The sequence below is a fragment of the Sceloporus undulatus genome, unplaced genomic scaffold, assembly GCF_019175285.1.
Source record: "Sceloporus undulatus isolate JIND9_A2432 ecotype Alabama unplaced genomic scaffold, SceUnd_v1.1 scaffold_13, whole genome shotgun sequence".
NCBI lineage: Eukaryota > Metazoa > Chordata > Lepidosauria > Squamata > Phrynosomatidae > Sceloporus > Sceloporus undulatus.
The window spans coordinates 5,769,413-5,774,010 of record NW_024802935.1 but is presented as its reverse complement, the minus strand read 5'-3'; the positions used below and the strand labels follow the sequence as shown (position 1 = coordinate 5,774,010).

Here is a 4,598-nt window from a genome sequence, read left to right as displayed (position 1 = left end):
AGCTGATGAGCTATTTTTCTTAAAAAAAAACAACAACACTGAACTTTATTACCTTTTTCTTCCCTTCCAGATTGTGAATGTGTGATTACATGAAAAATGTGCTGCCACAACATGCATCTCAGGAAGTAGATTCAAATCTACAAAAGCTCATGCTACTAACTTCTTTCTTTTAGTCAGTCTCAAAGATGCTACAAGGTCCCTTTGCATAATGAAAGTGTAATGTCCCCAGAGTTTTTCCTATGCAGGATTTTTATCCAGGCACTATATATCACTCATACATCTGGCAAAGTAAGAAGTATAAAAAGGGGGAAATGGCAGGAAATAATGTGGGGAAAAAATTACCGATAAGAGATGTCAACGGAGAAGAAATGGAATCATGGATGAGAGATTCCAGTTAGAAAAGAATGGATGTAATATCTCACAAAGCTTTGAAAGGTAGGTTCTTTGAGCCTCAAATGATATGTCTACATTTTGAAATGGATCATATTTTCCCTTTCTATGAACCCTTGTGATTCTAAATGTAAAAGCTAGAAAATATAAAGCAAATTTATCTTATGTGCTTAGTACTAAATCTGTTTACAGAGAAAACTAAGTGACAGAGCCCTTGGAATCTGGTATACAATTTAATTACAGTGCAAGATCCTCAAATAATTGTGTGATTCCATTAATAGAGAAATCTTATCTCAAAAGAAATAAAACAACTACTTACCCCAATGCTATTTTTCACCATGTTCTCTGTGCTCAAATAACAAAGGCCAAGTTGTTAAGAAAAATTTTGCTGAAATGAGACAGTAGTGTATGTGATGAAAAGAAAGCTTTTGGTGGGGAAAAAAAATCTAAATACAAAAGTAATGAACATCAGCCATAATAAACAATGGGGATACTTTTATCAGTAGGTAAAAGCAGGGAGTGAAATAATTCATGATAGTTCATGGTGAGACTTTAGTTTTGCAAAAGCCTGCGAGCTGCATAACAGATAGCTTCCAGTTTGGTAGGTTTGCATTGCCATCCAGGGGGATTTGGGGCAATAGAAACAAGTCAACATAACTTTTCAAGGCCAAAAAATACATTTGCAGTAGTCTCTCATCTTTTGCTCCTTTTCTAATGCACCAACTTTCAGTGGCCTTGAACTGAGTGAAAAACACACATATTGGCATGAGTGGAATGTAAACTCCTTTGATGGGGAGTCAGCTATTACAAAAATTGCTGTTCTTTGTGCCCTCCTCAATCATTGATTTAGCTGTTGTAAAGTAATGGAATGCTCATAAACATTTTAGTTGTTCAGGCTACCAGGTCAGTAACAGAATGACAAATAAACAATTTAGCTCTCAAAGAGAAGTGAAGTGCCCTTTCCTTCTTGCAGTCTATTATGCTCTATGGGTATCTCTATGAAATAGCATACATAATTTTTCTAGTTATCTCTTGAAGAGATTGAGTCGATTGCCCTTGAAGAAGAGCCTTATGTCTTAAAATTTATTGGACTTCAAAATGTGACTGTGGAGCCTAAAGGAATCCTTTCACAGTGTATTTCAAATCTGTCTATAGAAACTTGTATACAAAATGTATACACACTGCATTATGTACTAATTACATTTTTGCATATTTTTTTAAAAAGGAGACAAAATCAATAACCAGGAAAATCTGGGGGTTCTATTTTCCTGAATGTGAAGGATGAAAGTGCACATATACACGTGAGTACACCTTTCACAACTGCCACTGTGCATGTAGATTTTGTAGTTTAATATCAGTGTGTCCATAGAAAAATGCAGAGTTAAAAACCTAATTGGAACATTATTGATTAGAAAGCTTCAAGAAGTTTCCAAGCTTGTAACAAACAGTAACCATATCTCATGTAACTACAACTCATGTTTGGGTTGGAACAGAAGCTGATCCTAGTTAGGAAAGTTGTTCTTGCCTCAAGTTTCTCTAGCAGCCCACACCTCATCTTTTCTTAGTTCTACACATGTAGAAAGTGTCTGTATTAGAGCTGAACTGAATATTCCCTTGACAAGCTATCTTTGGTATGAAAAATATGCTATGAAAGCAGGGCAAAAATGGCTCAGGTTTGTTTGTTTGTTTGTTTGTTTGTTTTTTTGGCACACTGGTACTCAAGAGCCCATATTAAAAAATTAGCTTCCTCTTGGAGGTTTTTAAACAGAGGCTGGATGGCCACCTGACAGGGATGCTTTAATTGCATATTCCTGCATAGCAGAGGGTTGCACTGGATGCTGCTGGTGGTCTCTTCCAACTCTATGATTCTTTTCCACAGTAGCAGTCCTGCTGTTAAATCTTGCATTTGATTGGTTGTATTATGTCATCACTGTTTTATCTTTACTATGAAGGAATTTCCCCCCTAAAATAACCAAAGAAAATTAAGTTGACTCAACAAACAATGTAACCAATTTGCTGCTACCCAAAAGACTGCACAATGAAAGGGATATATTCTAGTTTAACTGCCATGGCAACATCCTATAGGATCCCAGGGCTAAAGGTGTCTGGTTGAAAATCATCATCCTTATCCTCATCCTTAAATTGCAAACCCCAGGATTCCATAAGATATTGCTTTGGCAATTAAAGTGGAATATAGATCTATAACTGTGTAGTCTAAAAGGACCCTGGGTGAATGCTAGACCATAACTGTAGATTATAGTGGTGATGTTCTTATTTTCTGTAACACTGATTGCATGAGGAGGGAGCAAATGTTGATAAATGACTCCCCATAAAAGATCTCGGAATAGACTGAGTGCATTCCTTGAAAGTATAAAATGTTCATGACATTTTGGCATGGTCCTAACCAATTATACTTGAATCAATGCTTTTGGTCACTTTACAATTGCAGGGAACATTCTTTTAATGGTTTCTAAAAATCACTTCCTTTTCTGAAAAAAGAACATGAAAAGCAGCACATTTGCTTCTTTTTTAAAAAAAATAATGTAATAAGAAATCTCCCCCTCCCCCTTGCTCTTTTAGTGCTTGAATATTCTTTTTCTTTCTTGTTTTAAAGAATGTGAACTAAATTAGTGAGCTTAGGAAATGTCTTATTATTTCACATTAGTTCTAATGACAGTTCCATTCCTGAAATCTGTAACAGCATTGTATTAACTTTTCAAATATGCCAGTTTACCTTCGTTCTATAATTCTCCAAATTATACCCTTTCATACTTAAAATGGTTCCTGGGTTTTGTATTTTAAAGGATTTATGGGGAACTTTTAAGTTGCATTTTTATATACTTTAAACTAGCATGGATGGATTTGGTGTGTTTTTTATTCTTCCCCACCCTCCACCTCCCCAAAGTGGAAGGTATTGTGCTCTGTATCGATTGATGACCCATTGGACTCTTTATATTAGGACCAGTAATTGCAAATGAAATTGGACAATTTAAATTTATATTGTCCAAATTTACTTTCCCATCCCTCAAGCACACTTTCATCTGAATTCTGAGCTTCTGTACTTGGTATTTCCCTGTGTGCTCTTGGATTGTGAACTTGGATTGTAGCCCTGAAGGGAAGAGAGTACAGACCCACATTTAGAGAACAGAAAATCTAACTGCCATGCCAAAGAAATCACCTGAGGTATTGTAGATGCATAAAGCTATTAGATATCTAATGGTTTTTGTTTCACCAGTGACAGAATGGTTTATATTTCCTGTTCATCTGACTCCTTTCTTCTGTCCTCCCTTCTCTTCCCTTTCTATAAGGAATGAAGCAGAGGAAAGGAAACAGAGGAGCAAGAGAGATAAACCATTGCGAGAACAGACACTCAGAACTAGATTCAGGTAAGCATACAGAAAGGTCAAGCATCCCCTCCCCAGTTCTTCTGTTGCTCCCACTGCAATCCAAGCAATGGGGTCTTCTGTTTTCTTGCACTCCCCTTTGTTGCTTCAGGAATCTTACTAGTAGTAGCTCAGTGCACCCTTTCCAGCAGTCTTTAGGTTTTTTAAAAAAGTTATTTCCTAATGAGATATGGCACTCACTCCTTTCAACTTCTATGAGTCCCCTCCCCCCCGCCATGATATTTTGAATTGTGACCATTATCAGCCATTGCAATTTTGGCAACAACTGTAAAATTTCTCTTGAATTTTGAAGCATCTGCGATATCTTGCTGAGTTATGACAGGTTTCTTTTGCTTATAGGAAGCCTGTCCCCTGAAATATTGAAGTGCAACTAGAGTAAAACAATCAAATAAATGGGACTTGTTTAGCCAACACTTATGTATATCCTATTGAAGTGCTTAGTCTATACTCATGCACACCCCCCCTTTTTAGTCCAGTATTTTCTCCATCCAATCCAAGCATCTAAATATTAGCTGATTCCCCTCTTGAGTTGTCTCCTGTACTGTGATCTCATATTCTGCTCTAGAGGAACCCCATCAGTCTGAAGCAGATTTCAGGTCATGGTGAAGTGAGGGAATTGAAATGGAAGACATTTTTTGTTGTTGTTTGCAAAAAAAGTCCCTCTTTTGACCTACAAGTAAAAATGTTCTGCTGAATCAGTGGCATTTTGTGGATGGAAGGCATGCCAGAACCAAACTGTTGAAAACAACATGGAAGTAAGTTTCTAAGTGGAAAAGTTTGTATTTCTCCCCCTTAATATAATCA

At 36.7% G+C, this 4,598-nt stretch overlaps 1 long non-coding RNA gene across 1 annotated transcript; it reads left to right on the top strand.

Moving 5' to 3' along the window:
- The first annotated feature begins 339 nt into the window (after positions 1–339).
- Positions 340–3,742, top strand: LOC121917226. The gene is made up of 3 exons (XR_006100986.1): positions 340–435; positions 1,616–1,691; positions 3,699–3,742. It is a non-coding gene; the product is annotated as an uncharacterized LOC121917226 (long non-coding RNA).
- Positions 3,743–4,598: the final 856 nt, after the last annotated feature.